Consider the following 8,311-nt stretch of genomic DNA (forward strand, 5'->3'; position numbering starts at 1 on the left):
TGGCGCTGCATGTGGCCGGTCTGATTAAAAGGCCCGAGAATAAGTCACAAACAAAATCAGTGCAAGTGAATAAAGCAGAGTTTATGAAATGTTTGATTACACGCCGACCACATGAGTGACTGTCCTCTGCCTGTCACTGATCCCCCTCTCTGAGTAACCTGAGGATGGAAAGGGGGGACCCCCAGTCTGACCAGCGGTCAGTATAAATATGATTAACTGCGCCAGCGACATAATAACAGGTTGCAGCTCAGACAGACGGAAATGTTTGTCCTTCTGTAGAGGAGAAAGCCAGACGCTTCCTTTCCCTGCCAGACAGGACTCAACCATTCCTGTACGGAGTTATTGTACGGCATGGTGATGCGAGGGATCTGCGCACTGATGATGCTGGATATCTATGATCTGTAATCGTACTGCTCTGTCTATTGAAGTTCAGTATCTATTTTGTGATAATGACCACAAACAGCTCTGTACAAAAAGGATACAAATTCTTAGCCAGATTCACGTAGAGATACGACGGCGTATCAGTAGATACGCAGTCGTAACTCTGAATCTGCGCCGTTGTATATTTAAGTGTATTCTCAAATTGAGATATGCTTAAATGTAGCTAAGATACGACCGCCGGCGCCGTCGTATCTTAGCTGTCTGTTTACGCTGGCCGCTAGGGGCGTGTACACTGATTTACACCTAGAATGCGTAAATCAGCGAGATACGCCTATTCACGAACGTACGCTTGCCCGTCGCAGTAAAGATACACCATTTACGTAAGGCGTTTTCAGGCGTAAAGGTAATCCACCAAAAAGATGGCGCAGCCAATGTTAAATATGGACGTCGGAACCGCGTCAAATTTAATTTTTTTTACTTTGTTTGCGTAAGTCGTCCATGAATGGGGCTGGCCGTAATTTACGTACACGTCGAAAGCATTGAGTCTTTGCGGCGTAAGTTGGAGCATGCGCACTGGGTTACGTCCATGGACGGCGCATGCGCAGTTCGTTAAAAACATCATTTACGTGGGGGTCATGCTTTATTTACATAAAACACGCCCACCTCTTCAAAATTTGAATTAGGCGCGCTTACGCCGGCACATTTACGCTACCCTGCCATAACTCAGGACGTAAGTGCTTTGCGAATACAGCACTTGCCTCTCTAACTTATGGCGGTGTAGCGTATATGAGATACGCTACGCCTGCCTAATATTAGGCACGTCTACGTGAATCCAGCTATCTATCTATATAGCTGGATTCACCAGTTACGGCGGCATAGCGTAAATGTGCCAGCGTAAGCACGCCTAATTCAAATTGTGAAGAGGTGGGCGTGTTTTATGTAAATAAAGCACGACCCCACGTAAATGACGCCGTCCGTGGACGTAACCCAGTGTGCATGGTCCAACTTACGTCGCAAAGACTCATTACTTTCGACGTGTACGTAAATTACGGCCAGCCCCATTCACGGACGACTTACGCAAACGACTTAAAATTTTTTAAATTCGACGCGGTTCCAACGTCCATACTTAACATTGGCTGCGCCATCTTTTTGGTGGATTATCTTTACGCCTGAAAACGCCTTACGTAAACGGCGTATCTTTACTGCGACGGGCAAGCGTACGTTCGTGAATAGGCGTATCTCGCTGATTAACGCATTCTAGGCGTAAATCAGTGTACACGTCCCTAGCGGCCAGCGTAAACAGACAGCTAAGATACGACGGTGCCGGCGGTCGTATCTTAGCTACATTTAAGCGTATCTCAATTTGAGAATACACTTAAATATACGACGGCGCAGATTCAGAGTTACGACGGCGTATCTACTGATACGCCGTCGTATCTCTACGTGAATCTGGCTAAAAGTCTTAGGACCCTTGCACCTTCCTTGGGGTCTTCTAGTTGCAATGCATCACTCCCGACATTTTAGTGCACCCAGGAAGGAAAGTTGCAGCATCCAGCCATGCTGCCTGCAGCCTTACAGAGTCTATGGCAGGCTGTGGCTGATTGCTATACCAAGTGGTACCTGTGTTTAGGGCACTCTGTATTCAGGGAAGAATGTCAGGAACACAGGTCTGCATTCCAGACATTGGTCCCTGATTACATAGGGTCATGGTACCACTTGGTACAGCATTCAGGCTCATACAGCTGCTGCCTGCCATTTACTTTGGCAGGAAGCAGGGCTGGACAGGACCAGCGATCCCCCCCAAGCACACTAAAACGCTGGGATGCACTGAGGCTAGATGACCCTTTCTGAAAAGGGCTTTTATAATGATCATAATGCTTGGTATAATAATACAGAGATGGCCAGAGACTGTGGGTATGATACAAGAGATAGTCAGAGACTGCAGACATTGTACAAGAGATGGACAGAGACTGCAGATATGATACAAGAGATGGACAGAGACTGCAGACATGATACAAAAGATGGTCAGAGACTGTGGGTATGATACAAGAGATGACCAGAGACTGCCGACATGGTACAAGAGATGGTCAGAGACTGCAGACACAGTACAAGAGATGGACAGAGACTGCAGACATGGTACAAGAGATGGACAGAGGCTGAGGTTATGATAAAGAGATGGTCAAGGACTGCAGACATGGTACAAAAGATGATCAGGGACTGCAGACATGATACATGAGATGGTCAGAGACTGCAGACATGATACAAGAGATGGCCAAGGACTGTGGTCATGATACAAGAGATAGTCAGGGATTGCGGACATGGTACAACAGATGGCCAGAGACTGCAGACATGATACAAGAGATGGTCAGTGATGGCAGACATGGTACAAGAGATGTCCAGAGGCTGAGGTTATGATACAAGAGATAGTCAAGGACTGCAGACATGGCACAAAAGATGATCAGGGACTGCAGACATGATACATGAGATGGTCAGGGAGTGCAGACATGGTACAAGAGATGGCCACAGATGTCAGTCTTGGTACAAGAGATGGCCAGAGACTGCAGACATACTACAAGAGATGGCCAGAGACTGTGATGATGATACAAGAGATGGCCAGGGACTGCAGAAATGGTACAAGAGATGGTCAGGGACTGCAGACATGGTACAAGAGATGGTCAGGGACTGCAGACATGATACAAGAAATGGTCAGGGACTGAAAACATACTACAAGAGATGGCCAGAAACTGTGATCATGATACAAGAGATGGTCAGGGACTGCAGAAATGGTACAAGAGATGGTCAGAGACTGCAGAAATGGTACAAGAGATGGTCAGGGACTGCAGACATGGTACAAGAGATGGCCAGGGACTGCAGACATAGTCGGAAACTATGATAAGTGATAAGTTGTTAGAGACTGGGGACATGCTCCAAGGGAGTCATAGACTGGACACAAATTAAAAGAGACTGCTAGAGATCACTGCTATAACGGGGCAATAGGGAAGCACAGAGTAGTGACTGCACAAAAAGTTCCAAAAATCTGCAGGTTGGGCACCATGAATCTTTACACTGATATTGATCACACAGCTCTGTATAATATTGAGTATCTATACACTGGTAATGATCATACACTGCTCAAGGTGCCGAGTAGGGATGACCCGAACACCCCCTGGTTCAGTTCGCACCAGAACATGCGAAAAGGCAAAAAGTTTGAGCGAACATTTGGACCCTGTTAACCACTTAAGACCTGGACCTTTATGCAGGTAAAGGACCTGGCCAGTTTTTGCGATTCGGCACTGCGACGCTTTAACTGACAATTGCGCGGTCGTGCGATGTGGCTCCCAAACAAAATTGGCGTCCTTTTTTTCCCACAAATAGAGCTTTCTTTTGGTGGTATTTGATCACCTCTGCGGTTTTTATTTTTTGCGCTATAAACAAAAATAGAGCGACAATTTTGAAAAAAAATCTATATTTTTTACTTTTTGCTATAATAAATATCCCCAACAAAAAGATATAAAAAAAAACGTTTTTTTCCCCTCAGTTTAGGCCGATACGTATTCTTCTACCTATTTTTAGTAAAAAAAAAATCGCAATAGGCGTTTATCGATTGGTTTGCGCAAAATTTATAGCGTTTACAAAATAGATAGTTCTATTGCATTTTTATAAAAAAAAAAATTCATGACTGCGACATTATGGCGGACACCTAGGACAATTTTGACACATTTTTGGGACCATTGTCATTTTCACAGCAACAAATGCTATAAAAATGCATTGTTTACTGTGAAAATGACAATGGCAGTTTAGAAGTTAACCACTAGGGGGCACTGTAGGGGTTATGTGTGACCTCATATGTTTTTCTAACTGTAGGAGGGCGGGGCTAGACGTGTGACATCATTGATCGTGTTTCCCTATATTAGGGAACACACGATCAATGAAGCTGCCACTGTGAAGAACGGGGAAGCTGTGTTTACACAGCTCCGGGGACCGATCGTGGGACTCCGGCGGCGATCGGGTCCGCGGCCGCAGTCACAGAGCTTCACGGTACGTGCTTGTGCCCAGCCGTGCCATTCTGCCAACGTATATCTGCAGGAGGCCGTCCTTAAGTGGTTAAAGTCTATGGGACATGAACATGAAAAATCAAAAGTGCTCATTTTAAAGTCTTATATGGAAGTTATTGCCATAAAACATTTTTAAAACAACAATTTTTTCAGGAGCAGTGATGTTAATAATGCTTACAGTAACAATAATACTTACAATAAAAGTCAAATATTCCTTTAAATATCGTGCCCGGAGGTCCCCTTAGTCTGCCTGTAAAGTGGCACATCTGTGCAATATGTAGAACAGTGCTGCAGCAAAATTACAATTCTAAAGGAAAGAATTCAATTCAAACTTGCTTGCGGCTGTAATGTATTGCCGCCTCCCGGCAATATAAATGAAAAATCAAGGAAAAAATTGTCGCGCCCATCCCCCACCCCCTGTCCATACCAGCCTCTCAGATCTGGTATGGATATTAAAGGGGAACTCCATGCCAACATTTAAAAAAAATGGTGTGAGGATCCCCCCAGAATCCATACCAGACCCTTATCTGAGCATGCAGCCTAAAGGATAGGATAGGGGGAGTGAGCGAGCGCCCCCCCCCCCCCCCACACTTGAACCATACCAGGCCACATGTCCCGCAATGTCCATCGATCTTCTATCACACTGCCCAATGGACCCCAAAGAAATTGTAAAAATAAAAAAACTTGACCGCTATCTTTTCCCTTTGACAGCTGTTATATAGTCAAGGGCGGGGCCATCCGCTGATTTAACCAGATGACCCTGCCCCCTCTGACATCACGTGACATCAGAAGGAGGCAGGGTCACTTGGTTACATCACTGGGTGGCCCCGCCCTTGACGATATAACAGCTGTCACAGTTTTTTTCTATTTTTTGGCGTGATTGAAGATGGATGGACATCGCGGCACACTTTTTTTTTTAAATAAAGGAACTGTCAAAAACTGTCTATTATGGTTTTTACTTTTTGACACATTTTTGGTGAATGGGTAGGGGGTACAATGTTCAGGAGAGGGGGGGGGCGCTCGCTCGTCTCCCCCATTCCTAGCCTGCCAGGCTGCTTGCTTAGATAAGGTCCCTTTCAGACGGACGGCAGTTAAAAGCACTACAAATGTTTCGTGAAATTCAAGGCTCCAGGCACTGCGATTAGCTGCATTTGCACATTGTGATTACATGCGTTTACGTGCGTTTAACTGCGGCCGCATTTAGCTGCGGTATTCAAAAAAGACTGCGATTACCTGCGGTTATGTGCATATAGCTGCGCTACATCGCACCTGGACGCATTCAATTCTATTTTTTCTATTCGCACCAAACCGCATGTAACGTAATCGCGCGCAAACGCTGTGTGTGAATGGGGCCATAGGAAAACATTGTGTGCTTTTAGCTGCGGTAGAAAAATAGAAAATCCGCAGCTAAAAGCACCATTCTATCCGTCCGTCTGAAAGGGGCCTAAGGGTCTGGTATGGATTTGGGGGGGGGGGGGCCACGCAATCTGCTGGGAGAGCCATGATTGGCCAAAGGCACCCTGCCTTTATCCAATCATGGTTCTCCCAGGCCAGCAGATCGTGCTGTGATTGGCCAAAGCATGCAGGTCAGGTGCATGCTTTGGCCAATCAGCAGCCGTCAATGCTGCGCTCGACTTTGCCACGAACGCCCCATATGTTCAGTTTGTTTGCGGACAAACGAACACCCAGTGTTCGAGTCTAAGTTACGTTCGATTCGAACATCAGGACCATCCCTAGTGCTGAGTATCTATATACATTATGATCACACAGCTAAGTATAATAATTATGAGTATGTATGTTGAAGGTCATAATGTCCTGTATAATGAAGTGGAGTGTCTGCATGAATGAGCACATTACCTTGTCAAATGAAGCTGGGTAGCTAAAGTTATAAATCCAAAGTGCTCTGCATAATGATGTGTAATGATGCGCTGTCTTCAGTATTTTACCATCTGCAAAGGTCTGTGTAATAATGATGCATATCTATGGCCTTATCACAGCCTCAGCGCTCAGCTTAATGAAGAAGATTGCCTATGCAATAATGATCAGACTGCCTTCTATAATGAAGCTGAATAGTCAAGGTGATCCATCCACAGTGCTCTGTATAATGATGCTATCTGTACTATTTTACTAATCTCAATGTTCTGTGTAATAAGGAGGCACGTCTTATCGCCACACTGCTCTGTATAATGAGGTCTCGTTTCCAAACCTCCACAATAACCCCAGTCCTTTAAAAAAAAATCATGCCAGGTATCTGTACCATAGAGTGGGGCTTTTAAGCGTATTTGAAGAATTAATGGGGCAGATCCACAAAAGTATTACGCCGGCGTATCTCTTGATACGCCGCGTAATTTCAAATTTTGCGCGTCGTATCTTTGTTTTGTATCTTCAAAACAAGATACGATGGCATCTCGGATCGATCCGACAGGCGTACGTCTTAGTACGCCGTCGGATCTAAGATGCAATTTTTCGGCGGCCGCTAGGTGGCGTTTCCGTCGAATTCCGCGTCGAGTATGCAAATTAGCTAGTTACGGCGATCCACGAACGTATGTCCGGCCGGCGCATTTTTTTACGTCGTTTGCGTTCGGCTTTTTCCGGCGTATAGTTAAAGCTGCTATATGGTGGCGTACTCAATGTTAAGTATGGCCGTCGTTCCCGCCTCGCATTTTGAATTTTTTACGTTGTTTGCGTAAGTCGTTTGCGAATAGGGATTTGCGTAGAATGACGTCACCGTCGTGAGCATTGGCTTGTTTTGGGTTAATCTTGAGCATGCACACTGGGATACCCCCATGGATGGCGCATGCGCAGTTAAAAAAAAAACGTTGTTTACATCGGGTCACAACGTATTTACATAAAACACTCCCCCATCACAGAGATTTGCCAATGATACACTACGCCGCCGTAACTTACGGCGCAAATTCTTAGAGGATTCGAAAAAAAAAATAAGTTACGGCGGCGTAGTGTATCTTAGATACGCTGCGCCCGGCGTATTATTGCGTGAGGGTACGTGGATCTGCCCCAATATATAGCACAATGTATCGGGTAACAATATATAGTTTGATTTTCAATGTCATGTGTAAAGGGGTTTTCCTAAAAAAAAAAAAAAAAAGCATTGCAATTTTCCTACTGAAAGTGTATGTACATTAAGTGTGTGCGAATCAGGCACAAAAATAAGAATAAAACGAATGTTATTAGGCTATTTTATGCACTGGTTGCATGTTTTTAATTGATTTAACAGAGAAAATACTGGATTTGGCCACTAGGTGGCTCTTAGTATCATTGAAATTCTACTTAGCGCCACCCAGTGGTCAAATGCAATATTTTCTATTATAACAACAACAAACATTTGACTAGCACAGGCAATAGGCAATACGGAATCACACCATGTTCCTTGTTACGCCTTAAATATAGGTGTAACATTAAAAAAAAACTTCATAAAGGTGGAATCAGCCTTTATTCCTGTTTATGTATTGAAAATAAATATTACTTTTAGACAAAGCTATTATATTTAGGTGAATTTATTTTTATTTTTTTATTTAGCATCTCGTAATTATCTGAACAGCAGGACTGGAAAAGGGAGGGGGGGGGCAGCACCATGTAAATGTTCCCCCTAAATGAATAATTAATACTACACTGATGCTGCAGGAACAAAGCTGTCACACTAGGAACTACACTATATTACCAAAAGTATTGGGACGCCTGCCTTTACACACATGGGGCCGGATTCGGAAAGATGAGCGCATCTTTCTTCCGGCGTAACGTATCTCTGATACGTTACGCCGCTGTAACTTTGGGCGCAAGTTCTGTATTCAGAAAGAACTTGCGCCCTTAGTTACATTGGCGTAACGTATGTGTGGCGGCGTAAGCCCGCCTAATTC

The sequence above is a fragment of the Rana temporaria genome, chromosome 9, assembly GCF_905171775.1.
Source record: "Rana temporaria chromosome 9, aRanTem1.1, whole genome shotgun sequence".
Lineage (NCBI taxonomy): Eukaryota > Metazoa > Chordata > Amphibia > Anura > Ranidae > Rana > Rana temporaria.